The 27,288-nt window shown below is 52.7% G+C and overlaps 12 non-coding genes across 12 annotated transcripts; 5 read left to right on the top strand and 7 right to left on the bottom strand.

Moving 5' to 3' along the window:
- Positions 1-15,090: 15,090 nt before the first annotated feature.
- trnag-ucc (transfer RNA glycine (anticodon UCC)) lies at positions 15,091-15,162 on the bottom strand. The gene has a single exon. It is a non-coding gene; the product is annotated as a tRNA-Gly (tRNA).
- Positions 15,163-15,322: 160 nt separating this feature from the next.
- Positions 15,323-15,404, top strand: trnal-uag (transfer RNA leucine (anticodon UAG)). Its single transcript has one exon. It is a non-coding gene; the product is annotated as a tRNA-Leu (tRNA).
- A 180-nt stretch (positions 15,405-15,584) lies between these two features.
- trnas-aga (transfer RNA serine (anticodon AGA)) lies at positions 15,585-15,666 on the bottom strand. Its single transcript has one exon. It is a non-coding gene; the product is annotated as a tRNA-Ser (tRNA).
- A 2,633-nt stretch (positions 15,667-18,299) lies between these two features.
- Positions 18,300-18,381, top strand: trnal-uag (transfer RNA leucine (anticodon UAG)). The gene has a single exon. It is a non-coding gene; the product is annotated as a tRNA-Leu (tRNA).
- Positions 18,382-19,691: 1,310 nt separating this feature from the next.
- trnag-ucc (transfer RNA glycine (anticodon UCC)) lies at positions 19,692-19,763 on the bottom strand. Its single transcript has one exon. It is a non-coding gene; the product is annotated as a tRNA-Gly (tRNA).
- Positions 19,764-19,923: 160 nt separating this feature from the next.
- trnal-uag (transfer RNA leucine (anticodon UAG)) lies at positions 19,924-20,005 on the top strand. The gene has a single exon. It is a non-coding gene; the product is annotated as a tRNA-Leu (tRNA).
- Positions 20,006-20,185: 180 nt separating this feature from the next.
- Positions 20,186-20,267, bottom strand: trnas-aga (transfer RNA serine (anticodon AGA)). Its single transcript has one exon. It is a non-coding gene; the product is annotated as a tRNA-Ser (tRNA).
- Positions 20,268-22,383: 2,116 nt separating this feature from the next.
- On the top strand, positions 22,384-22,465 carry trnal-uag (transfer RNA leucine (anticodon UAG)). The gene has a single exon. It is a non-coding gene; the product is annotated as a tRNA-Leu (tRNA).
- Positions 22,466-22,645: 180 nt separating this feature from the next.
- trnas-aga (transfer RNA serine (anticodon AGA)) lies at positions 22,646-22,727 on the bottom strand. The gene has a single exon. It is a non-coding gene; the product is annotated as a tRNA-Ser (tRNA).
- A 1,888-nt stretch (positions 22,728-24,615) lies between these two features.
- trnag-ucc (transfer RNA glycine (anticodon UCC)) lies at positions 24,616-24,687 on the bottom strand. Its single transcript has one exon. It is a non-coding gene; the product is annotated as a tRNA-Gly (tRNA).
- Positions 24,688-24,847: 160 nt separating this feature from the next.
- On the top strand, positions 24,848-24,929 carry trnal-uag (transfer RNA leucine (anticodon UAG)). Its single transcript has one exon. It is a non-coding gene; the product is annotated as a tRNA-Leu (tRNA).
- Positions 24,930-25,109: 180 nt separating this feature from the next.
- Positions 25,110-25,191, bottom strand: trnas-aga (transfer RNA serine (anticodon AGA)). The gene has a single exon. It is a non-coding gene; the product is annotated as a tRNA-Ser (tRNA).
- Positions 25,192-27,288: the final 2,097 nt, after the last annotated feature.

The raw sequence follows: 27,288 nt of genomic DNA, 5'->3' as shown, positions 1-27,288 counted from the left end.
CCCCTTCAGCCTCAACGTGTCCGATGGCTCTGCGCGGGGCGGGGGGCAGGGCCGGCGCATATTTTTGGTCCGAGTCCGGTCCCTTCCTCGTCTCTGAGTTTGTCAAATGCAGCGCCTGTCCAGGGCTCACTTTGCTATCAACTGGCTGGTCACCGCCATCGTAGGGCCCCGTTCTGGTTTCATCCAGCTTCGAAGGCTCCTGCGCACTGCGGGGTTGTTGGCATTTGTGGTCCTGATTTGCGCTGGCTCACCCTCACGCTGGACACAGCGCCAGATGATATATTTGGTCCGACTCCGGTCCCTTCCTCGTCTCTGAGTTTGTCAAATGCAGCGCCTGTCCAGGGCTCACTTTGCTATCAACTGGCTGGTCACCGCCATCGTAGGGCCCCGTTCTGGTTTCATCCAGCTTCGAAGGCTCCTGCGCACTGCGGGGTTGTTGGCATTTGTGGTCCTGATTTGCGCTGGCTCACCCTCACGCTGGACACAGCGCCAGATGATATATTTGGTCCGACTCCGGTCCCTTCCTCGTCTCTGAGTTTGTCAAATGCAGCTCCTGTCCAGGGCTCACTTTGCTATCAACTGGCTGGTCACCGCCATCGTAGGGCCCCGTTCTGGTTTCATCCAGCTTCGAAGGCTCCTGCGCACTGCGGGGTTGTTGGCATTTGTGGTCCAGAGCCCCGGCTCTAAATTAAACCTGTTACCCTAGTAGGCCGGCCTCCGGGTCCCCCTCTCTTCTTCGGTTATGGAGTACATTGGGCGCGGGGGCAGCCAGTGGAGGGCAAGGGCCCTGCCTCCAAGTGTGGTGTAGGGGACAGGGGAGCCAGGGCCTTGGGGTCCTGGTGCTTTTTATCTTTTAAAGTGGCTCAGAGTACCAAGGGCACGGACTTCCAGGGGGCTGCACCAAGGGTGTGTAGCTCGTGTTGGGGTGCTTAAGTGTGGGTACCCGGGGACGAAAGGTGGGCCGGGGCCGCCGCGAGCCTCTGTGGTGAGTGCTGGGCCGTTCCCTTGGTACTCCAGTCGGAGTACCAAGGGCACGGACTTCCATGGTATAGTACCAAGGGCACGGACCTCCAGGGGGCTGAAACAAGGGTGTGTAGCCCGTGTGGGGGTGCTTAAGTGTGGGTCCCCGGGTTCGAAGGGAGGGCCTGGTCCCCGGTGGTCATCCCCGGAGTCCCAGAGCCTGCAACCCGGGGAAGAGTGGCCCGTCCCCAGACTGAGTTTGGGGGAATGCGGGGTGGCTCTGGAGGGGCTCCAGGGGTTCCAGGGGGTGCTCGGCGGAGGCCATGCCCAGCCAGAGTGGCCCTTCCCCGGGCAGAATCTGGGGAGAGTGGGGGGTGGCTCTGGAGGTGCTCCGGGGGCTCCAGGGGTTCCAGGGGGTGCTCAGTGGGGGCCATGCCCAGCCAGAGTTGCCCTTCCCCGGGGTGAGTCTGGAGGAGTGGGGGGTGGCTCTGGAGGGGCTCCAGGGGTTCCAGGTGGTGCTCGGCGGAGGCCATGCCCAGCCAGAGTGGCCCTTCCCCGGGCATAGTCTGGGGAGAGTGGGGGGTGGCTCTGGAGGTGCTCCGGGGGCTCCAGGGGGTGCTCAGTGGAGGCCATGCCCAGCCAGAGTGTCCCTTCCCCGTGCAGAGTCTGGAGGAGTGGGGGGTGGCTCTGGAGGTGCTCCGGGGGCTCCAGGGGTTCCAGGGGGTGCTCGGTGGAGGCCATGCCCAGCCAGAGTGGCCCTTCCCCGGGCATAGTCTGGGGAGAGTGGGGGGTGGCTCTGGAGGTGCTCCGGGGGCTCCAGGGGGTGCTCAGTGGAGGCCATGCCCAGCCAGAGTGGCCCTTCCCCGGGCAGAGTCTGGAGGAGTGGGGGGTGGCTCTGGAGGTGCTCCGGGGGCTCCAGGGGTTCCAGGGGGTGCTCAGCGGAGGCCATGCCCAGCCAGAGTTGCCCTTCCCCGGGGTGAGTCTGGAGGAGTGGGGGGTGGCTCTGGAGGGGCTCCAGGGTTCCAGGGGGGTGCTCGGCGGAGGCCATGCCCAGCCAGAGTGGCCCTTCCCCGGGGTGAGTCTGGAGGAGTGGGGGGTGGCTCTGGAGGGGCTCCAGGGGTTCCAGGGGGTGCTCGGCGGAGGCCATGCCCAGCCAGAGTGGCCCTTCCCCGGGCATAGTCTGGGGAGAGTGGGGGGTGGCTCTGGAGGTGCTCCGGGGGCTCCAGGGGGTGCTCAGTGGAGGCCATGCCCAGCCAGAGTGGCCCTTCCCCGGGCATAGTCTGGGGAGAGTGGGGGGTGGCCCTGGAGGTGCTCCGGGGGCTTCAGGGGGTGCTCAGTGGAGGCCATGCCCAGCCAGAGTGTCCCTTCCCCGGGCAGAGTCTGGAGGAGTGGGGGGTGGCTCTGGAGGTGCTCCGGGGGCTCCAGGGGGTGCTCGGCGGAGGCCATGCCCAGCCAGAGTGGCCCTTCCCCGGGCATAGTCTGGGGAGAGTGGGGGGTGGCTCTGGAGGTGCTCCGGGGGCTCCAGGGGGTGCTCAGTGGAGGCCATGCCCAGCCAGAGTGTCCCTTCCCCGGGCAGAGTCTGGAGGAGTGGGGGGTGGCTCTGGAGGTGCTCCGGGGGCTCCAGGGGTTCCAGGGGGTGCTCAGCGGAGGCCATGCCCAGCCAGAGTGGCCCTTCCCCGGGCAGAGTCTGGAGGAGTGGGGGGTGGCTCTGGAGGTGCTCCGGGGGCTCCAGGGGGTGCTCGGCGGAGGCCATGCCCAGCCAGAGTGGCCCTTCCCCGGGCAGAGTCTGGAGGAGTGGGGGGTGGCTCTGGAGGTGCTCCGGGGGCTCCAGGGGTTCCAGGGGGTGCTCAGTGGGGGCCATGCCCAGCCAGAGTGGCCCTTCCCCGGGCAAAGTCTGGTCGTGTGCGGGGTGGATGATCCCTGCTCCGCCTCACGCGAGTTCGAGACCGGCTGGGTGCCCTTTTCTCCATGAGGCACTGCACTGCCTCCGGCAGCCGAGTTCGGGGCCCGGTGAGGGCTCCAGGCTCCAGGGGCTCCGACCCGGAGCCTCCGACCCGCAGAAGGTGCTCCCTGGCCGGGCAAAGTCTGGCCGTGTGCGGGGTGGATGATCCCTGCTCCGCCTCACGCGAGTTCGAGACCGGCTGGGTGCCCTTTTATCCATGAGGCACTGCACTGCCTCCGGCAGCCGAGTTCGGGGCCCGGTGAGGGCTCCAGGCTCCAGGGGCTCCGACCCGGAGCCTCCGACCCGCAGAAGGTGCTCCCTGGCCGGGCAAAGTCTGGCCGTGTGCGGGGTGGATGATCCCTGCTCCGCCTCACGCGAGTTCGAGACCGGCTGGGTGCCCTTTTATCCATGAGGCACTGCACTGCCTCCGGCAGCCGAGTTCGGGGCCCGGTGAGGGCTCCAGGCTCCAGGGGCTCCGACCCGGAGCCTCCGACCCGCAGAAGGTGCTCCCTGGCCGGGCAAAGTCTGGCCGTGTGCGGGGTGGATGATCCCTGCTCCGCCTCACGCGAGTTCGAGACCGGCTGGGTGCCCTTTTATCCATGAGGCACTGCACTGCCTCCGGCAGCCGAGTTCGGGGCCCGGTGAGGGCTCCAGGCTTCAGGGGCTCCGACCCGGAGCCTCTGACCCGCAGAAGGTGCTCCCTGGCCGGGCAAAGTCTGGCCGTGTGCGGGGTGGATGATCCCTGCTCCGCCTCACGCGAGTTCGAGACCGGCTGGGTGCCCTTTTATCCATGAGGCACTGCACTGCCTCCGGCAGCCGAGTTCGGGGCCCGGTGAGGGCTCCAGGCTCCAGGGGCTCCGACCCGGAGCCTCCGACCCGCAGAAGGTGCTCCCTGGCCGGGCAAAGTCTGGCCGTGTGCGGGGTGGATGATCCCTGCTCCGCCTCACGCGAGTTCGAGACCGGCTGGGTGCCCTTTTATCCATGAGGCACTGCACTGCCTCCGGCAGCCGAGTTCGGGGCCCGGTGAGGGCTCCAGGCTCCAGGGGCTCCGACCCGGAGCCTCCGACCCGCAGAAGGTGCTCCCTGGCCGGGCAAAGTCTGGCCGTGTGCGGGGTGGATGATCCCTGCTCCGCCTCACGCGAGTTCGAGACCGGCTGGGTGCCCTTTTATCCAAGAATCAACTGGAGTGTGGAGCTTCTACGGGCCTCCAGGGGCACTGCCGACCCAGAGCTGTGCCCCGGCTTCAGTTCTCTGTATCTCAGGAAGTTTTTTATTTATACATTTATTTCATCCATAATCTCTGGCGCCTAAAGGGTTATCAGTCCTTGGGGCTTGGGGCTAGGCTTGGCGTTTGTCAAATATTTATTTATTTTTGTCCACCTTTATTTACAAAAAATACAGAAGATGGCAGCAGATGATAAGGTATTGAAACCAAAAACTCTGTATTCTAACCCTTTAAGCGCCAAAGTCGCAGAAATGCAACTTTACCGTACAAGGAAATTAATGAAATAATAGTAGAAAATGAATCACTTCAGTCATTGGTCGGTTCGGTGCAACTTCCCTTTATTAGCCAGGTATGATCCAGGGCAGATCCGGTAAGGAAAAAAATGGCTGGAGGAAGTACACGTGGCATGCAATTTACAGCAGATTCTGACTCTGAAGGGTATTATCTCCCCGAGAGTGACGATGGATTTCCAAGTGGAGATGAAGGGACTTCGAAACAACGGACAGGTGCAAAGGACAGACGGAGGCGAGGAACCAGTGGAACCAGTGGCTGCAGTAAAACTTGCCCGGTGGATGAGAGCTGGGACATGCTGAGAGAGGTCGAGGTATTTGAGGCATGGATCAAACCTTTTGAAGACCCAGTTGGCTACACAGGAGAGATGGATCTGACGGATGCTAATCCATTTGATATTCTGTCACTCTTTCTGACCGATCAGTTTTGGACTTTCATTACTGATGAGACAAATAGATATGCACATCAGTGTATGGCACCTATGATTCTGAAGCCACATTCAAGATTTCTTGAGTGGTATGATGTATCAGTCACCGAAATGAAAGCTTTCTTCGCTTTGCATCTCTCCATGGGCCTTGTTGAGAAACCTGAAATCGAGGATTACTGGGGAACATTTTGGCTTACACAAACGCCTGGATTTGGAAATGTAATGTCAAGAAACAGATTTGAAATCATTCTTTCGTTCTTTCATTTTGTCAACAATAATGATTATGTGAGAACAGGCGAGCCCGGGCACGATAAACTGTTCAAAGTCCGCCCAATAATAGATTTGATTATTCCCAAATTTGCAGCAGTTTACAGTCCAATCAAGGAGCTTTCTTTAGATGAAATGACAATAGCTTTCAAGGGGAGATCTTCACTAAAATGTTACTCTCCGAATAAACCTGACAAATATGGCTATAGAGTGTATGCCCTGAGTGAAAGCTGTTCAGGGTATGTTTTGCGCTGGTCAATGCACACTGGACAGTACAAAAATAATGCAAGCAACATCAGTGCAACACACGCAGTTGTCCGTGAGTTGGTTTCTCCCTTTACGGGCAAAGGACACGAGATTTACATGGACAGTTACTATACCTCGCCTGTAATTGCAAATGAATTAGCAGATTTGGAAACTGGACTGTGTGGGACGGTAAGGATTACCAGGTTGGGGATGCCAAAATGCCTTGGTAAAAGTGTCTTACAGCTGAAAAAAGGAGATGACCCAGTTTTTTGCAGAAAGGGAAAACTCCTGGCTTGTGCTTGGCACGATACTAAACGTCTCACCATGTTGTCCACAGTCCATGGAAATGATTGTGTTCAGAGGAGGATCCGATCCAAGACAGATGACACTGGCTTCCGTGACATCAAAAGACCTGTATGTGTCGACCAGTACAACGCCTACATGGGTGGAGTGGACACTGCTGACCAGAGGATGAAGACATACCTCTTTCCACACAGGTCCCGGAAATGGTATCATCGCATATTCAATGCCATTATAAGCATAAGTATTGTCAACTCACACATCATATACACCAAATCCACTCCAGGCCCACACAAACCTTTAAAGGTTTACATTCAGAAGATTATTGATGCATTACTGGCTGATCACTCCAAAAAACAAGAAAGGCGCTCAAGACCGGAGGGTGAAATGCCACAGAGACTCACAGAGCGTCATTGGCTTTGTCAAGCAGAGGGACGTCCAGACTGCGCCGTGTGCTCTGACCGCTCTCGTACCAAAGGCAGGCGGCAAACAAAGTACAGGTGCCGTCAGTGTGGCGTTGGCCTCTGTGCGGTTCCATGCAACGAGAGATACCATACGCTAAAAAACTTTAAATGCTGTCATTTGGATATGTAAAAGTGCAGGGTACCTTGACCCTGGATGGACATCTTTTCTGTGATGGCTCTCTCCTTTCTTCACTGCTTTCTCCACAACCTGCCTGGCACCAATGATGGATGTATAAGTTGGAAAAATAAAAAAAATGAAAAAAATACATAATAAATACCGTGTTTGTCATCATTTGGTCAGAACTTGTAATCAGGGCCCGAGTTTGAAGATGTGAGCAAAAGGGGTGAAAATGGGTTAAAATGTGAAAAAACACCAAAATGAGCAAAATGAAATAATCCCCCATCATCAGTGCACAGTTTGCCCCCAGAAAAGCACTCCCCTGGGGCCTGGAGGTGATCTGACCACCAGAATATAGTACCATATACCCCTGCTGGTCTTAGAAAAAAAACCGAGCTTCCAGCCAATAGTACACTATACCCGAGGGACTCTGTCGTTTTTCGGCAATAGTACACTATACCCGAGGGACTCTGTCGTTTTTCGGCAATAGTACACTATACCCGAGGGACTCTGTCGTTTTTCGGCAATAGTACACTATACCCGAGGGACTCTGTCGTTTTTCGGCAATAGTACACTATACCCGAGGGACTCTGTCGTTTTTCGGCAATAGTACACTATACCCGAGGGACTCTGTCGTTTTTCGGCAATAGTACACTATACCCGAGGGACTCTGTCGTTTTTCGGCAATAGTACACTATACCCGAGGGACTCTGTCGTTTTTCGGCAATAGTACACTATACCCGAGGGACTCTGTCGTTTTTCGGCAATAGTACACTATACCCGAGGGACTCTGTCGTTTTTCGGCAATAGTACACTATACCCGAGGGACTCTGTCGTTTTTCCGGGCCGTAGTATGAAGTTGTGAGCAAAAGGGGTGAAAATGGGTTAAAATGTGAAAAAACACCAAAATGAGCAAAATTAAATAATCCCCCATCATCAGTGCACTGTTTGCCCCCAGAAAAGCACTCCAATGGGGCCTGGAGGTGATCTGACCATCAGACTATAGCACCATATGCCCCTGAGGGACTTAGAGTAAAAACCGAAATAGTACACTATGCCTGAAAAGACTCTGTCGTTTTTCTGCAATAGTACACTATACCCGAGGGACTCTGTCGTTTTTCCGGGCCGTAGTATGAAGTTGTGAGCAAAAGGGGTGAAAATGGGTTAAAATGTGAAAAAACACCAAAATGAGCAAAATGAAATAATCCCCCATCATCAGTGCACTGTTTGCCCCCAGAAAAGCACTCCCCTGGGGCCTGGAGGTGATCTGACCATCAGAGTATAGCACCATATGCCCCTGAGGGACTTAGAGTAAAAACCGAAATAGTACACTATACCTGAAAAGACTCTGTCATTTTTCGGCAATAGTACACTATACCCGAGCGACTCTGTCGTTTTTCCGGGCCGTAGTATGAAGTTGTGAGCAAATGGGGTGAAAATGGGTTAAAATGTGAAAAAACACCAAAATGAGCAAAATGAAATAATCCCCCATCATCAGTGCACTGTTTGCCCCCAGAAAAGCACTCCCCTGGGGCCTGGAGGTGATCTGACCATCATAGTATAGCACCATATGCCCCTGAGGGACTTAGAGTAAAAACCGAAATAGTACACTATACCTGAAAAGACTCTGTCATTTTTCGGCAATAGTACACTATACCAGAGCGACTCTGTCGTTTTTCGGCAATAGTACACTATATACCGTTGGACTTAGTCGTTTTTTGGGCTCGTGGGAATAAGCGTTCAGCTCAAAATTCCCGGGCTAAATCACGCTGCTCCCGAGAAATTCTTACGCTGCTCTCACGCGGAATGTGCAAAATGGTAATGCTGGGAGGGAGGGGCGGGCGGTTTTTGAGAATGACGTTTTTCGCAATCGAAACAGGTACATTTCCTGGTTGTGCGGATACCGGGCAAGGAGCTCGTTTGACGGGCACACGAGAACCGCGATCGATGGGCCCCGTTCTGGTTTTATCCAGCTTCCAAGGCTCCTTCACAGCCGTAATGTCAAGTCATGGTTCGGAGGTGCGGAGGTGAGCGTCGGATCACGGAGCCTCTGAATGGAGCCCCGCGCTCCGCGCTCCACCGGGCTCTAAGCGCCGCTCAGACCCGGCATGAGAGGGTCTATTTTCGGCTTGATTTTACCAGACTCCCGGGCACTTCCAGAAGCTTCCTGTTTGCTCTGATTGCTCGGGGCAGAGCACGGTGTCACGCTGACCACGGGCTGTACGCGGAGGTGAGAGCTGGTTGTAAGGCGGATCACGGAGCCTCTGAATGGAGCCCCGCGCTCCGTGCTCCACCGGGCTCTAAGCGCCGCTCAGACCCGGCATGAGAGGGTCTATTTTCGGCTTGATTTTACCAGACTCCCGGGCACTTCCAGAAGCTTCCTGTTTGCTCTGATTGCTCGGGGCAGAGCACGGTGTCACGCTGACCACGGGCTGTACGCGGAGGTGAGAGCTGGTTGTAAGGCGGATCACGGAGCCTCTGAATGGAGCCCCGCGCTCCGCGCTCCTCCGGGCTCTAAGCGCCGCTCAGACCCGGCATGAGAGGGTCTATTTTCGGCTTGATTTTACCAGACTCCCGGGCACTTCCAGAAGCTTCCTGTTTGCTCTGATTGCTCGGGGCAGAGCACGGTGTCACGCTGACCACGGGCTGTACGCGGAGGTGAGAGCTGGTTGTAAGGCGGATCACGGAGCCTCTGAATGTAGCCCCGCGCTCCGCGCTCCTCCGGGCTCTAAGTGCCGCTCAGACCCGGCATGAGAGGGTCTATTTTCGGCTTGATTTTACCAGACTCCCGGGCACTTCCAGAAGCTTCCTGTTTGCTCTGATTGCTCGGGGCAGAGCACGGTGTCACGCTGACCACGGGCTGTACGCGGAGGTGACCCGCTCCGTGATCTTAGCGCCGCCCAGACCCAGGGCCATCCACCCCGCATACGGCCAGACTTTGCCCGGCCAGGGAGCACCTTCTGCGGGTCGGAGGCTCCGGGTCGGAGCCCCTGGAGCCTGGAGCCCTCACCGGGCCCCGAACTCGGCTGCCGGAGGCAGTGCAGTGCCTCATGGATAAAAGGCACCCAGCCGTCCAACTCGCGTGAGGCGGAGCAGGGATCATCCGTGAATCAACCATGAAAATGGTACAAATCATGGTTCTATGTATACCAGACAAGGAGCTTGGTCTATTGGCACTCAAGACCCGCCATCGTAGGGCCCCGTTCTGGTTTTATCCAGCTTCGAAGGCTCCTGCGCACTGCGGGTTTGTTTACATTTTGCGGCTGTGGTTTGCTCCGGCTAACCTCACGCCGGACACGTTGGAAGCGAGGCCGAGACAGAGGTCCCACCAGGCGCGGGGCTTCAGTCTGACTGGCTTCCCCCGCGCCTGGCCCCTTGTCTCCGGAGATGGGACCGTCACTCACACCCGCACTGAAGGACGCGCGGCTTGAAGGATGATGGCTGCGCTTAGCCCCTGTGCCAGGGGCTCTGAGCCAGTCCCCTTCAGCCTCAACGCGTCCGGTGGGAACACAGTCCGGGTCCATTGTCACTCACCCCTGCGCAGAAGGACGCGCGGCTTGGAGGATGATGGCTGCGCTTAGCTCCTGGCACAGGGGCTCTGCACCAGTCCCCTTCAGCCTCAACGCGTCCGGTGGAACAACAGTCCAGGCCCTCTGTCACTCACCCCCGCACTGAAGGACGCGCGGCTTGAAGGATGATGGCTGTGCTTAGCCCCTGTGCCAGGGGCTCTGAGCCAGTCCCCTTCAGCCTCAACGCGTCCGGTGGGAACACAGTCCGGGTCCACTGTCACTCACCCCTGCGCAGAAGGACGCGCGACTTGGAGGATGATGGCTGCGCTTAGCCCCTGGCACAGGGGCTCTGCACCAGTCCCCTTCAGCCTCAACGCGTCCGGTGGAACAACAGTCCAGGCCCACTGTCACTCACCCCCGCACTGAAGGACGCGCGGCTTGGAGGATGATGGCTGCGCTTAGCCCCTGTGCCAGGGGCTCTGAGCCAGTCCCCTTCAGCCTCAACGCGTCCGGTGGGAACACAGTCCGGGTCCATTGTCACTCACCCCTGCGCAGAAGGACGCGCGGCTTGGAGGATGATGGCTGCGCTTAGCCCCTGGCACAGGGGCTCTGCACCAGTCCCCTTCAGCCTCAACGCGTCCGGTGGAACAACAGTCCAGGCCCTCTGTCACTCACCCCCGCACTGAAGGACGCGCGGCTTGAAGGATGATGGCTGTGCTTAGCCCCTGTGCCAGGGGCTCTGAGCCAGTCCCCTTCAGCCTCAACGCGTCCGGTGGGAACACAGTCCGGGTCCACTGTCACTCACCCCTGCGCAGAAGGACGCGCGGCTTGGAGGATGATGGCTGCGCTTAGCCCCTGGCACAGGGGCTCTGCACCAGTCCCCTTCAGCCTCAACGCCTCCGGTGGAACAACAGTCCAGGCCCACTGTCACTCACCCCCGCACTGAAGGACGCGCGGCTTGGAGGATGATGGCTGCGCTTAGCCCCTGTTACAGGGGCTCTGCGCCAGTCTCCTTCAGCCTCAACGCGTCCGACGGAACCACAGTCCGAGCCCATTGTCACTCACCCCCGCGCAGCAGGAGGCGCGGCTTGAAGGATGATGGCTGCGCTTAGCCCCTGGGCCCAAGGGCTCTGCGCCAGTCCCCTTCAGCCTCAACGTGTCCGATGGCTCTGCGCGGGGCGGGGGGCAGGGCCGGCGCATATTTTTGGTCCGAGTCCGGTCCCTTCCTCGTCTCTGAGTTTGTCAAATGCAGCGCCTGTCCAGGGCTCACTTTGCTATCAACTGGCTGGTCACCGCCATCGTAGGGCCCCGTTCTGGTTTCATCCAGCTTCGAAGGCTCCTGCGCACTGCGGGGTTGTTGGCATTTGTGGTCCTGATTTGCGCTGGCTCACCCTCACGCTGGACACAGCGCCAGATGATATATTTGGTCCGACTCCGGTCCCTTCCTCGTCTCTGAGTTTGTCAAATGCAGCGCCTGTCCAGGGCTCACTTTGCTATCAACTGGCTGGTCACCGCCATCGTAGGGCCCCGTTCTGGTTTCATCCAGCTTCGAAGGCTCCTGCGCACTGCGGGGTTGTTGGCATTTGTGGTCCTGATTTGCGCTGGCTCACCCTCACGCTGGACACAGCGCCAGATGATATATTTGGTCCGACTCCGGTCCCTTCCTCGTCTCTGAGTTTGTCAAATGCAGCTCCTGTCCAGGGCTCACTTTGCTATCAACTGGCTGGTCACCGCCATCGTAGGGCCCCGTTCTGGTTTCATCCAGCTTCGAAGGCTCCTGCGCACTGCGGGGTTGTTGGCATTTGTGGTCCAGAGCCCCGGCTCTAAATTAAACCTGTTACCCTAGTAGGCCGGCCTCCGGGTCCCCCTCTCTTCTTCGGTTATGGAGTACATTGGGCGCGGGGGCAGCCAGTGGAGGGCAAGGGCCCTGCCTCCAAGTGTGGTGTAGGGGACAGGGGAGCCAGGGCCTTGGGGTCCTGGTGCTTTTTATCTTTTAAAGTGGCTCAGAGTACCAAGGGCACGGACTTCCAGGGGGCTGCACCAAGGGTGTGTAGCTCGTGTTGGGGTGCTTAAGTGTGGGTACCCGGGGACGAAAGGTGGGCCGGGGCCGCCGCGAGCCTCTGTGGTGAGTGCTGGGCCGTTCCCTTGGTACTCCAGTCGGAGTACCAAGGGCACGGACTTCCATGGTATAGTACCAAGGGCACGGACCTCCAGGGGGCTGAAACAAGGGTGTGTAGCCCGTGTGGGGGTGCTTAAGTGTGGGTCCCCGGGTTCGAAGGGAGGGCCTGGTCCCCGGTGGTCATCCCCGGAGTCCCAGAGCCTGCAACCCGGGGAAGAGTGGCCCGTCCCCAGACTGAGTTTGGGGGAATGCGGGGTGGCTCTGGAGGGGCTCCAGGGGTTCCAGGGGGTGCTCGGCGGAGGCCATGCCCAGCCAGAGTGGCCCTTCCCCGGGCAGAATCTGGGGAGAGTGGGGGGTGGCTCTGGAGGTGCTCCGGGGGCTCCAGGGGTTCCAGGGGGTGCTCAGTGGGGGCCATGCCCAGCCAGAGTTGCCCTTCCCCGGGGTGAGTCTGGAGGAGTGGGGGGTGGCTCTGGAGGGGCTCCAGGGGTTCCAGGTGGTGCTCGGCGGAGGCCATGCCCAGCCAGAGTGGCCCTTCCCCGGGCATAGTCTGGGGAGAGTGGGGGGTGGCTCTGGAGGTGCTCCGGGGGCTCCAGGGGGTGCTCAGTGGAGGCCATGCCCAGCCAGAGTGTCCCTTCCCCGTGCAGAGTCTGGAGGAGTGGGGGGTGGCTCTGGAGGTGCTCCGGGGGCTCCAGGGGTTCCAGGGGGTGCTCGGTGGAGGCCATGCCCAGCCAGAGTGGCCCTTCCCCGGGCATAGTCTGGGGAGAGTGGGGGGTGGCTCTGGAGGTGCTCCGGGGGCTCCAGGGGGTGCTCAGTGGAGGCCATGCCCAGCCAGAGTGGCCCTTCCCCGGGCAGAGTCTGGAGGAGTGGGGGGTGGCTCTGGAGGTGCTCCGGGGGCTCCAGGGGTTCCAGGGGGTGCTCAGCGGAGGCCATGCCCAGCCAGAGTTGCCCTTCCCCGGGGTGAGTCTGGAGGAGTGGGGGGTGGCTCTGGAGGGGCTCCAGGGTTCCAGGGGGGTGCTCGGCGGAGGCCATGCCCAGCCAGAGTGGCCCTTCCCCGGGGTGAGTCTGGAGGAGTGGGGGGTGGCTCTGGAGGGGCTCCAGGGGTTCCAGGGGGTGCTCGGCGGAGGCCATGCCCAGCCAGAGTGGCCCTTCCCCGGGCATAGTCTGGGGAGAGTGGGGGGTGGCTCTGGAGGTGCTCCGGGGGCTCCAGGGGGTGCTCAGTGGAGGCCATGCCCAGCCAGAGTGGCCCTTCCCCGGGCATAGTCTGGGGAGAGTGGGGGGTGGCCCTGGAGGTGCTCCGGGGGCTTCAGGGGGTGCTCAGTGGAGGCCATGCCCAGCCAGAGTGTCCCTTCCCCGGGCAGAGTCTGGAGGAGTGGGGGGTGGCTCTGGAGGTGCTCCGGGGGCTCCAGGGGGTGCTCGGCGGAGGCCATGCCCAGCCAGAGTGGCCCTTCCCCGGGCATAGTCTGGGGAGAGTGGGGGGTGGCTCTGGAGGTGCTCCGGGGGCTCCAGGGGGTGCTCAGTGGAGGCCATGCCCAGCCAGAGTGTCCCTTCCCCGGGCAGAGTCTGGAGGAGTGGGGGGTGGCTCTGGAGGTGCTCCGGGGGCTCCAGGGGTTCCAGGGGGTGCTCAGCGGAGGCCATGCCCAGCCAGAGTGGCCCTTCCCCGGGCAGAGTCTGGAGGAGTGGGGGGTGGCTCTGGAGGTGCTCCGGGGGCTCCAGGGGGTGCTCGGCGGAGGCCATGCCCAGCCAGAGTGGCCCTTCCCCGGGCAGAGTCTGGAGGAGTGGGGGGTGGCTCTGGAGGTGCTCCGGGGGCTCCAGGGGTTCCAGGGGGTGCTCAGTGGGGGCCATGCCCAGCCAGAGTGGCCCTTCCCCGGGCAAAGTCTGGTCGTGTGCGGGGTGGATGATCCCTGCTCCGCCTCACGCGAGTTCGAGACCGGCTGGGTGCCCTTTTCTCCATGAGGCACTGCACTGCCTCCGGCAGCCGAGTTCGGGGCCCGGTGAGGGCTCCAGGCTCCAGGGGCTCCGACCCGGAGCCTCCGACCCGCAGAAGGTGCTCCCTGGCCGGGCAAAGTCTGGCCGTGTGCGGGGTGGATGATCCCTGCTCCGCCTCACGCGAGTTCGAGACCGGCTGGGTGCCCTTTTATCCATGAGGCACTGCACTGCCTCCGGCAGCCGAGTTCGGGGCCCGGTGAGGGCTCCAGGCTCCAGGGGCTCCGACCCGGAGCCTCCGACCCGCAGAAGGTGCTCCCTGGCCGGGCAAAGTCTGGCCGTGTGCGGGGTGGATGATCCCTGCTCCGCCTCACGCGAGTTCGAGACCGGCTGGGTGCCCTTTTATCCATGAGGCACTGCACTGCCTCCGGCAGCCGAGTTCGGGGCCCGGTGAGGGCTCCAGGCTCCAGGGGCTCCGACCCGGAGCCTCCGACCCGCAGAAGGTGCTCCCTGGCCGGGCAAAGTCTGGCCGTGTGCGGGGTGGATGATCCCTGCTCCGCCTCACGCGAGTTCGAGACCGGCTGGGTGCCCTTTTATCCAAGAATCAACTGGAGTGTGGAGCTTCTACGGGCCTCCAGGGGCACTGCCGACCCAGAGCTGTGCCCCGGCTTCAGTTCTCTGTATCTCAGGAAGTTTTTTATTTATACATTTATTTCATCCATAATCTCTGGCGCCTAAAGGGTTAAATCTACGTGGGGAGACCCCAAAAGAACTCTTTGGCCTCATTAGTCATCCCTGTCAAGGCGTTGCTGAATAATCTCATGTGTTATAAACATCTTGGACTTAGGCTAAAATGCTATGCTGCACCTTACCACCCAAGTACGCTTGTAGTTTGGGAATTTTGTTCACTGACAATTGCCAGAAAACCTTTTTGATTCTGAAAATAGAGCTTATTTGAGCGTTTCTTCTATAACGTAACACAGCGCCATCGGACCGGACCACTCGGGCTGCCTCTGTGGCGCAACGGTAGCGCGTCTGACTCCAGATCAGAAAGTTGCGTGTTCAACTTCACGTCAGCGTCATGTACTTTGTTGATTCTTGTTATAGTGGGTGAACAGCATTCACTCATTCATGTTATGGGGCTGTTTCATACCTGTCACTCCGCAATCATGCGATCTGCCAAGAGGATTAGTTCAAATGCTCTAATACTCAACTGTTTGACAGTTTGGCCATTGCCCTCTGAGAGCTTTAGTTGTGAATGAAACTGCATATACACAAGTATAACTCAAAAGTACAGCATGCGATGGCCGAGAATCGAACCCGGGTCAACTGCTTGGAAGGCAGCTATGCTTACCACTATACCACCATCGCAAGGACACATGCTTTCGCAGTGCCGTGTCGCAAATCGGCGCCTGTAATTGATATCTAAAGTTCCATGCACACGGAACATGGTTTGAAGATAATTACTATCTTAGAAACGCCTTTTTTTGCACGGTTTCGCTGGTCGCATTTCTTGTCCAACTGAGCAACAGGTAGCGTGGCCGAGTGGTCTAAGGCGCTGGATTTAGGCTCCAGTCTCTTCGGAGGCGCGGGTTCAAATTCCACCGCTGCCAGTTCTCATGCCGAACGTCAAGAGCAGGGCTGTGTGATGTCTGTCGGCAGCGCTTCCGTTTGAGTTTAGCTTTCATAAAATACATATTCTTAATCTGGCCCTGGTCAAAAGCCAACAAGGGATTCTTTACTTCCGCCAAATGGCCTGCCAGCAGGGGCCCATACGGGAACAACATGAACCACGTTGTTGGCAGGATTCGAACCTGCGCGGGAAGTTGCCAATGGATTTCTAGTCCATCGCCTTAACCACTCGGCCACAACAACTCATTAGCTGCTTATGGGAACCTTTTCTTGTGCGTGTGTATGGGTTGTAGCCTTTTTTTCCTGCCGCCAAAAGTAGGAGGAGTTTTGAGGCCAAAGCGCATGCTTCTAAAGTTCAGAGGGATGGCAATGTCAATCAAGAGTCCGCAGTTGAATACTTATTTACTTTGCAAAGATCGATCGATCGAAAGAAATCAAAAGCCATAGGCTTAAAATTGGGGCACTGGCAAAGTAAACAAAATCCCATCACACACTTGAGCAGAAGAAGCCATTACTCTCAGGATTTAAATCTACGTGGGGAGACCCCAAAAGAACTCTTTGGCCTCATTAGTCATCCCTGTCAAGGCGTTGCTGAATAATCTCATGTGTTATAAACATCTTGGACTTAGGCTAAAATGCTATGCTGCACCTTACCACCCAAGTACGCTTGTAGTTTGGGAATTTTGTTCACTGACAATTGCCAGAAAACCTTTTTGATTCTGAAAATAGAGCTTATTTAAACGTTTCTTCTATAACGTAACACAGCGCCATCGGAACCTTTTCTTGTGCGTGTGTATGGGTTGTAGCCTTTTTTTCCTGCCGCCAAAAGTAGGAGGAGTTTTGAGGCCAAAGCGCATGCTTCTAAAGTTCAGAGGGATGGCAATGTCAATCAAGAGTCCGCAGTTGAATACTTATTTACTTTGCAAAGATCGATCAATCGATCGATCGAAAGAAATCAAAAGCCATAGGCTTAAAATTGGGGCACTGGCAAAGTAAACAAAATCCCATCACACACTTGAGCAGAAGAAGCCATTACTCTCAGGATTTAAATCTACGTGGGGAGACCCCAAAAGAACTCTTTGGCCTCATTAGTCATCCCTGTCAAGGCGTTGCTGAATAATCTCATGTGTTATAAACATCTTGGACTTAGGCTAAAATGCTATGCTGCACCTTACCACCCAAGTACGCTTGTAGTTTGGGAATTTTGTTCACTGACAATTGCCAGAAAACCTTTTTGATTCTGAAAATAGAGCTTATTTAAACGTTTCTTCTATAACGTAACACAGCGCCATCGGAACCTTTTCTTGTGCGTGTGTATGGGTTGTAGCCTTTTTTTCCTGCCGCCAAAAGTAGGAGGAGTTTTTAGGCCAAAGCGCATGCTTCTAAAGTTCAGAGGGATGGCAATGTCAATCAAGAGTCCGCAGTTGAATACTTATTTACTTTGCAAAGATCGATCAATCGATCGATCGAAAGAAATCAAAAGCCATAGGCTTAAAAATGGGGCACTGGCAAAGTAAACAAAATCCCATCACACACTTGAGCAGAAGAAGCCATTATCTCAGGATTTAAATCTACGTGGGGAGACCCCAAAAGAACTCTTTGGCCTCATTAGTCATCCCTGTCAAGGCGTTGCTGAATAATCTCATGTGTTATAAACATCTTGGACTTAGGCTAAAATGCTATGCTGCACCTTACCACCCAAGTACGCTTGTAGTTTGGGAATTTTGTTCACTGACAATTGCCAGAAAACCTTTTTGATTCTGAAAATAGAGCTTATTTAAACGTTTCTTCTATAACGTAACACAGCGCCATCGGAACCTTTTCTTGTGCGTGTGTATGGGTTGTAGCCTTTTTTTCCTGCCGCCAAAAGTAGGAGGAGTTTTGAGGCCAAAGCGCATGCTTCTAAAGTTCAGAGGGATGGCAATGTCAATCAAGAGTCCGCAGTTGAATACTTATTTACTTTGCAAAGATCGATCAATCGATCGATCGAAAGAAATCAAAAGCCATAGGCTTAAAAATGGGGCACTGGCAAAGTAAACAAAATCCCATCACACACTTGAGCAGAAGAAGCCATTACTCTCAGGATTTAAATCTACGTGGGGAGACCCCAAAAGAACTCTTTGGCCTCATTAGTCATCCCTGTCAAGGCGTTGCTGAATAATCTCATGTGTTATAAACATCTTGGACTCAGGCTAAAATGCTATGCTGCACCTTACCACCCAAGTACGCTTGTAGTTTGGGAATTTTGTTCACTGACAATTGCCAGAAAACCTTTTTGATTCTGAAAATAGAGCTTATTTGAGCGTTTCTTCTATAACGTAACACAGCGCCATCGGACCGGACCACTCGGGCTGCCTCTGTGGCGCAACGGTAGCGCGTCTGACTCCAGATCAGAAAGTTGCGTGTTCAACTTCACGTCAGCGTCATGTACTTTGTTGATTCTTGTTATAGTGGGTGAACAGCATTCACTCATTCATGTTATGGGGCTGTTTCATACCTGTCACTCCGCAATCATGCGATCTGCCAAGAGGATTAGTTCAAATGCTCTAATACTCAACTGTTTGACAGTTTGGCCATTGCCCTCTGAGAGCTTTAGTTGTGAATGAAACTGCATATACACAAGTATAACTCAAAAGTACAGCATGCGATGGCCGAGAATCGAACCCGGGTCAACTGCTTTGGAAGGCAGCTATGCTTACCACTATACCACCATCGCAAGGACACATGCTTTCGCAGTGCCGTGTCGCAAATCGGCGCCTGTAATTGATATCTAAAGTTCCATGCACACGGAACATGGTTTGAAGATAATTACTATCTTAGAAACGCCTTTTTTTGCACGGTTTCGCTGGTCGCATTTCTTGTCCAACTGAGCAACAGGTAGCGTGGCCGAGTGGTCTAAGGCGCTGGATTTAGGCTCCAGTCTCTTCGGAGGCGCGGGTTCAAATTCCACCGCTGCCAGTTCTCATGCCGAACGTCAAGAGCAGGGCTGTGTGATGTCTGTCGGCAGCGCTTCCGTTTGAGTTTAGCTTTCATAAAATACATATTCTTAATCTGGCCCTGGTCAAAAGCCAACAAGGGATTCTTTACTTCCGCCAAATGGCCTGCCAGCAGGGGCCCATACGGGAACAACATGAACCACGTTGTTGGCAGGATTCGAACCTGCGCGGGAAATTGCCATTACTCTCAGGATTTAAATCTACGTGGGGAGACCCCAAAAGAACTCTTTGGCCTCATTAGTCATCCCTGTCAAGGCGTTGCTGAATAATCTCATGTGTTATAAACATCTTGGACTTAGGCTAAAATGCTATGCTGCACCTTACCACCCAAGTACGCTTGTAGTTTGGGAATTTTGTTCACTGACAATTGCCAGAAAACCTTTTTGATTCTGAAAATAGAGCTTATTTAAACGTTTCTTCTATAACGTAACACAGCGCCATCGGAACCTTTTCTTGTGCGTGTGTATGGGTTGTAGCCTTTTTTTCCTGCCGCCAAAAGTAGGAGGAGTTTTTAGGCCAAAGCGCATGCTTCTAAAGTTCAGAGGGATGGCAATGTCAATCAAGAGTCCGCAGTTGAATACTTATTTACTTTGCAAAGATCGATCAATCGATCGATCGAAAGAAATCAAAAGCCATAGGCTTAAAAATGGGGCACTGGCAAAGTAAACAAAATCCCATCACACACTTGAGCAGAAGAAGCCATTACTCTCAGGATTTAAATCTACGTGGGGAGACCCCAAAAGAACTCTTTGGCCTCATTAGTCATCCCTGTCAAGGCGTTGCTGAATAATCTCATGTGTTATAAACATCTTGGACTTAGGCTAAAATGCTATGCTGCACCTTACCACCCAAGTACGCTTGTAGTTTGGGAATTTTGTTCACTGACAATTGCCAGAAAACCTTTTTGATTCTGAAAATAGAGCTTATTTGAGCGTTTCTTCTATAACGTAACACAGCGCCATCGGACCGGACCACTCGGGCTGCCTCTGTGGCGCAACGGTAGCGCGTCTGACTCCAGATCAGAAAGTTGCGTGTTCAACTTCACGTCAGCGTCATGTACTTTGTTGATTCTTGTTATAGTGGGTGAACAGCATTCACTAATTCATGTTATGGGGCTGTTTCATACCTGTCACTCCGCAATCATGCGATCTGCCAAGAGGATTAGTTCAAATGCTCTAATACTCAACTGTTTGACAGTTTGGCCATTGCCCTCTGAGAGCTTTAGTTGTGAATGAAACTGCATATACACAAGTATAACTCAAAAGTACAGCATGCGATGGCCGAGAATCGAACCCGGGTCAACTGCTTGGAAGGCAGCTATGCTTACCACTATACCACCATCGCAAGGACACATGCTTTCGCAGTGCCGTGTCGCAAATCGGCGCCTGTAATTGATATCTAAAGTTCCATGCACACGGAACATGGTTTGAAGATAATTACTATCATAGAAACGCCTTTTTTTGCACGGTTTCGCTGGTCGCATTTCTTGTCCAACTGAGCAACAGGTAGCGTGGCCGAGTGGTCTAAGGCGCTGGATTTAGGCTCCAGTCTCTTCGGAGGCGTGGGTTCAAATTCCACCGCTGCCAGTTCTCATGCCGAACGTCAAGAGCAGGGCTGTGTGATGTCTGTCGGCAGCGCTTCCGTTTGAGTTTAGCTTTCATAAAATACATATTCTAAATCTGGCCCTGGTCAAAAGCCAACAAGGGATTCTTTACTTCCGCCAAATGGCCTGCCAGCAGGGGCCCATACGGGAACAACATGAACCACGTTGTTGGCAGGATTCGAACCTGCGCGGGAATTTGCCAATGGATTTCTAGTCCATCGCCTTAACCACTCAGCCACAACAACTCATTAGCTGCTTATGGGAACCTTTTCTTGTGCGTGTGTATGGGTTGTAGCCTTTTTTTCCTGCCGCCAAAAGTAGGAGGAGTTTTTAGGCCAAAGCGCATGCTTCTAAAGTTCAGAGGGATGGCAATGTCAATCAAGAGTCCGCAGTTGAATACTTATTTACTTTGCAAAGATCGATCGATCGATCGAAAGAAATCAAAAGCCATAGGCTTAAAATTGGGGCACTGGCAAAGTAAACAAAATCCCATCACACACTTGAGCAGAAGAAGCCATTACTCTCAGGATTTAAATCTACGTGGGGAGACCCCAAAAGAACTCTTTGGCCTCATTAGTCATCCCTGTCAAGGCGTTGCTGAATAATCTCATGTGTTATAAACATCTTGGACTTAGGCTAAAATGCTATGCTGCACCTTACCACCCAAGTACGCTTGTAGTTTGGGAATTTTGTTCACTGACAATTGCCAGAAAACCTTTTTGATTCTGAAAATAGAGCTTATTTAAACGTTTCTTCTATAACGTAACACAGCGCCATCGGAACCTTTTCTTGTGCGTGTGTATGGGTTGTAGCCTTTTTTTCCTGCCGCCAAAAGTAGGAGGAGTTTTTAGGCCAAAGCGCATGCTTCTAAAGTTCAGAGGGATGGCAATGTCAATCAAGAGTCCGCAGTTGAATACTTATTTACTTTGCAAAGATCGATCAATCGATCGATCGAAAGAAATCAAAAGCCATAGGCTTAAAAATGGGGCACTGGCAAAGTAAACAAAATCCCATCACACACTTGAGCAGAAGAAGCCATTACTCTCAGGATTTAAATCTACGTGGGGAGACCCCAAAAGAACTCTTTGGCCTCATTAGTCATCCCTGTCAAGGCGTTGCTGAATAATCTCATGTGTTATAAACATCTTGGACTTAGGCTAAAATGCTATGCTGCACCTTACCACCCAAGTACGCTTGTAGTTTGGGAATTTTGTTCACTGACAATTGCCAGAAAACCTTTTTGATTCTGAAAATAGAGCTTATTTAAACGTTTCTTCTATAACGTAACACAGCGCCATCGGAACCTTTTCTTGTGCGTGTGTATGGGTTGTAGCCTTTTTTTCCTGCCGCCAAAAGTAGGAGGAGTTTTGAGGCCAAAGCGCATGCTTCTAAAGTTCAGAGGGATGGCAATGTCAATCAAGAGTCCGCAGTTGAATACTTATTTACTTTGCAAAGATCGATCAATCGATCGATCGAAAGAAATCAAAAGCCATAGGCTTAAAAATGGGGCACTGGCAAAGTAAACAAAATCCCATCACACACTTGAGCAGAAGAAGCCATTACTCTCAGGATTTAAATCTACGTGGGGAGACCCCAAAAGAACTCTTTGGCCTCATTAGTCATCCCTGTCAAGGCGTTGCTGAATAATCTCATGTGTTATAAACATCTTGGACTTAGGCTAAAATGCTATGCTGCACCTTACCACCCAAGTACGCTTGTAGTTTGGGAATTTTGTTCACTGACAATTGCCAGAAAACCTTTTTGATTCTGAAAATAGAGCTTATTTGAGCGTTTCTTCTATAACGTAACACAGCGCCATCGGACCGGACCACTCGGGCTGCCTCTGTGGCGCAACGGTAGCGCGTCTGACTCCAGATCAGAAAGTTGCGTGTTCAACTTCACGTCAGCGTCATGTACTTTGTTGATTCTTGTTATAGTGGGTGAACAGCATTCACTAATTCATGTTATGGGGCTGTTTCATACCTGTCACTCCGCAATCATGCGATCTGCCAAGAGGATTAGTTCAAATGCTCTAATACTCAACTGTTTGACAGTTTGGCCATTGCCCTCTGAGAGCTTTAGTTGTGAATGAAACTGCATATACACAAGTATAACTCAAAAGTACAGCATACGTTGGCCGAGAATCGAACCCGGGTCAACTGCTTGGAAGGCAGCTATGCTTACCACTATACCACCATCGCAAGGACACATGCTTTCGCAGTGCCGTGTCGCAAATCGGCGCCTGTAATTGATATCTAAAGTTCCATGCACACGGAACATGGTTTGAAGATAATTACTATCATAGAAACGCCTTTTTTTGCACGGTTTCGCTGGTCGCATTTCTTGTCCAACTGAGCAACAGGTAGCGTGGCCGAGTGGTCTAAGGCGCTGGATTTAGGCTCCAGTCTCTTCGGAGGCGTGGGTTCAAATTCCACCGCTGCCAGTTCTCATGCCGAACGTCAAGAGCAGGGCTGTGTGATGTCTGTCGGCAGCGCTTCCGTTTGAGTTTAGCTTTCATAAAATACATATTCTAAATCTGGCCCTGGTCAAAAGCCAACAAGGGATTCTTTACTTCCGCCAAATGGCCTGCCAGCAGGGGCCCATACGGGAACAACATGAACCACGTTGTTGGCAGGATTCGAACCTGCGCGGGAAATTGCTAATGGATTTCTAGTCCATCGCCTTAACCACTCGGCCACAACAACTCATTAGCTGCTTATGGGAACCTTTTCTTGTGCGTGTGTATGGGTTGTAGCCTTTTTTTCCTGCCGCCAAAAGTAGGAGGAGTTTTGAGGCCAAAGCGCATGCTTCTAAAGTTCAGAGGGATGGCAATGTCAATCAAGAGTCCGCAGTTGAATACTTATTTACTTTGCAAAGATCGATCGATCGATCGATCGAAAGAAATCAAAAGCCATAGGCTTAAAAATGGGGCACTGGCAAAGTAAACAAAATCCCATCACACACTTGAGCAGAAGAAGCCATTACTCTCAGGATTTAAATCTACGTGGGGAGACCCCAAAAGAACTCTTTGGCCTCATTAGTCATCCCTGTCAAGGCGTTGCTGAATAATCTCATGTGTTATAAACATCTTGGACTTAGGCTAAAATGCTATGCTGCACCTTACCACCCATTTACGCTTGTAGTTTGGGAATTTTGTTCACTGACAATTGCCAGAAAACCTTTTTGATTCTGAAAATAGAGCTTATTTAAACGTTTCTTCTATAACGTAACACAGCGCCATCGGAACCTTTTCTTGTGCGTGTGTATGGGTTGTAGCCTTTTTTTCCTGCCGCCAAAAGTAGGAGGAGTTTTGAGGCCAAAGCGCATGCTTCTAAAGTTCAGAGGGATGGCAATGTCAATCAAGAGTCCGCAGTTGAATACTTATTTACTTTGCAAAGATCGATCGATCGATCGATCGAAAGAAATCAAAAGCCATAGGCTTAGAAATGGGGCACTGGCAAAGTAAACAAAATCCCATCACACACTTGAGCAGAAGAAGCCATTACTCTCAGGATTTAAATCTACGTGGGGAGACCCCAAAAGAACTCTTTGGCCTCATTAGTCATCCCTGTCAAGGCGTTGCTGAATAATCTCATGTGTTATAAACATCTTGGACTTAGGCTAAAATGCTATGCTGCACCTTACCACCCAAGTACGCTTGTAGTTTGGGAATTTTGTTCACTGACAATTGCCAGAAAACCATTTTGATTCTGAAAGTAGAGCTTATTTAAACGTTTCTTCTATAACGTAACACAGCGCCATCGGAACCTTTTCTTGTGCGTGTGTATGGGTTGTAGCCTTTTTTTCCTGCCGCCAAAAGTAGGAGGAGTTTTGAGGCCAAAGCGCATGCTTCTAAAGTTCAGAGGGATGGCAATGTCAATCAAGAGTCCGCAGTTGAATACTTATTTACTTTGCAAAGATCGATCAATCGATCGATCGAAAGAAATCAAAAGCCATAGGCTTAAAAATGGGGCACTGGCAAAGTAAACAAAATCCCATCACACACTTGAGCAGAAGAAGCCATTACTCTCAGGATTTAAATCTACGTGGGGAGACCCCAAAAGAACTCTTTGGCCTCATTAGTCATCCCTGTCAAGGCGTTGCTGAATAATCTCATGTGTTATAAACATCTTGGACTTAGGCTAAAATGCTATGCTGCACCTTACCACCCAAGTACGCTTGTAGTTTGGGAATTTTGTTCACTGACAATTGCCAGAAAACCTTTTTGATTCTGAAAATAGAGCTTATTTGAGCGTTTCTTCTATAACGTAACACAGCGCCATCGGACCGGACCACTCGGGCTGCCTCTGTGGCGCAACGGTAGCGCGTCTGACTCCAGATCAGAAAGTTGCGTGTTCAACTTCACGTCAGCGTCATGTACTTTGTTGATTCTTGTTATAGTGGGTGAACAGCATTCACTAATTCATGTTATGGGGCTGTTTCATACCTGTCACTCCGCAATCATGCGATCTGCCAAGAGGATTAGTTCAAATGCTCTAATACTCAACTGTTTGACAGTTTGGCCATTGCCCTCTGAGAGCTTTAGTTGTGAATGAAACTGCATATACACAAGTATAACTCAAAAGTACAGCATGCGATGGCCGAGAATCGAACCCGGGTCAACTGCTTGGAAGGCAGCTATGCTTACCACTATACCACCATCGCAAGGACACATGCTTTCGCAGTGCCGTGTCGCAAATCGGCGCCTGTAATTGATATCTAAAGTTCCATGCACACGGAACATGGTTTGAAGATAATTACTATCATAGAAACGCCTTTTTTTGCACGGTTTCGCTGGTCGCATTTCTTGTCCAACTGAGCAACAGGTAGCGTGGCCGAGTGGTCTAAGGCGCTGGATTTAGGCTCCAGTCTCTTCGGAGGCGTGGGTTCAAATTCCACCGCTGCCAGTTCTCATGCCGAACGTCAAGAGCAGGGCTGTGTGATGTCTGTCGGCAGCGCTTCCGTTTGAGTTTAGCTTTCATAAAATACATATTCTAAATCTGGCCCTGGTCAAAAGCCAACAAGGGATTCTTTACTTCCGCCAAATGGCCTGCCAGCAGGGGCCCATACGGGAACAACATGAACCACGTTGTTGGCAGGATTCGAACCTGCGCGGGAATTTGCCAATGGATTTCTAGTCCATCGCCTTAACCACTCAGCCACAACAACTCATTAGCTGCTTATGGGAACCTTTTCTTGTGCGTGTGTATGGGTTGTAGCCTTTTTTTCCTGCCGCCAAAAGTAGGAGGAGTTTTTAGGCCAAAGCGCATGCTTCTAAAGTTCAGAGGGATGGCAATGTCAATCAAGAGTCCGCAGTTGAATACTTATTTACTTTGCAAAGATCGATCGATCGATCGAAAGAAATCAAAAGCCATAGGCTTAAAATTGGGGCACTGGCAAAGTAAACAAAATCCCATCACACACTTGAGCAGAAGAAGCCATTACTCTCAGGATTTAAATCTACGTGGGGAGACCCCAAAAGAACTCTTTGGCCTCATTAGTCATCCCTGTCAAGGCGTTGCTGAATAATCTCATGTGTTATAAACATCTTGGACTTAGGCTAAAATGCTATGCTGCACCTTACCACCCAAGTACGCTTGTAGTTTGGGAATTTTGTTCACTGACAATTGCCAGAAAACCTTTTTGATTCTGAAAATAGAGCTTATTTAAACGTTTCTTCTATAACGTAACACAGCGCCATCGGAACCTTTTCTTGTGCGTGTGTATGGGTTGTAGCCTTTTTTTCCTGCCGCCAAAAGTAGGAGGAGTTTTTAGGCCAAAGCGCATGCTTCTAAAGTTCAGAGGGATGGCAATGTCAATCAAGAGTCCGCAGTTGAATACTTATTTACTTTGCAAAGATCGATCAATCGATCGATCGAAAGAAATCAAAAGCCATAGGCTTAAAAATGGGGCACTGGCAAAGTAAACAAAATCCCATCACACACTTGAGCAGAAGAAGCCATTACTCTCAGGATTTAAATCTACGTGGGGAGACCCCAAAAGAACTCTTTGGCCTCATTAGTCATCCCTGTCAAGGCGTTGCTGAATAATCTCATGTGTTATAAACATCTTGGACTTAGGCTAAAATGCTATGCTGCACCTTACCACCCAAGTACGCTTGTAGTTTGGGAATTTTGTTCACTGACAATTGCCAGAAAACCTTTTTGATTCTGAAAATAGAGCTTATTTAAACGTTTCTTCTATAACGTAACACAGCGCCATCGGAACCTTTTCTTGTGCGTGTGTATGGGTTGTAGCCTTTTTTTCCTGCCGCCAAAAGTAGGAGGAGTTTTGAGGCCAAAGCGCATGCTTCTAAAGTTCAGAGGGATGGCAATGTCAATCAAGAGTCCGCAGTTGAATACTTATTTACTTTGCAAAGATCGATCAATCGATCGATCGAAAGAAATCAAAAGCCATAGGCTTAAAAATGGGGCACTGGCAAAGTAAACAAAATCCCATCACACACTTGAGCAGAAGAAGCCATTACTCTCAGGATTTAAATCTACGTGGGGAGACCCCAAAAGAACTCTTTGGCCTCATTAGTCATCCCTGTCAAGGCGTTGCTGAATAATCTCATGTGTTATAAACATCTTGGACTTAGGCTAAAATGCTATGCTGCACCTTACCACCCAAGTACGCTTGTAGTTTGGGAATTTTGTTCACTGACAATTGCCAGAAAACCTTTTTGATTCTGAAAATAGAGCTTATTTGAGCGTTTCTTCTATAACGTAACACAGCGCCATCGGACCGGACCACTCGGGCTGCCTCTGTGGCGCAACGGTAGCGCGTCTGACTCCAGATCAGAAAGTTGCGTGTTCAACTTCACGTCAGCGTCATGTACTTTGTTGATTCTTGTTATAGTGGGTGAACAGCATTCACTAATTCATGTTATGGGGCTGTTTCATACCTGTCACTCCGCAATCATGCGATCTGCCAAGAGGATTAGTTCAAATGCTCTAATACTCAACTGTTTGACAGTTTGGCCATTGCCCTCTGAGAGCTTTAGTTGTGAATGAAACTGCATATACACAAGTATAACTCAAAAGTACAGCATACGTTGGCCGAGAATCGAACCCGGGTCAACTGCTTGGAAGGCAGCTATGCTTACCACTATACCACCATCGCAAGGACACATGCTTTCGCAGTGCCGTGTCGCAAATCGGCGCCTGTAATTGATATCTAAAGTTCCATGCACACGGAACATGGTTTGAAGATAATTACTATCATAGAAACGCCTTTTTTTGCACGGTTTCGCTGGTCGCATTT

Source organism: Eucyclogobius newberryi, unplaced genomic scaffold (assembly GCF_026437365.1).
Source record: "Eucyclogobius newberryi isolate DKJ021-1_F unplaced genomic scaffold, fEucNew1.0.hap1 SCAF_36, whole genome shotgun sequence".
NCBI classification, from domain to species: Eukaryota; Metazoa; Chordata; class Actinopteri; order Gobiiformes; family Gobiidae; genus Eucyclogobius; species Eucyclogobius newberryi.
The sequence above is the reverse complement of the archived record's forward strand: the minus strand, read 5'-3'. Positions and strand labels throughout refer to the sequence as shown.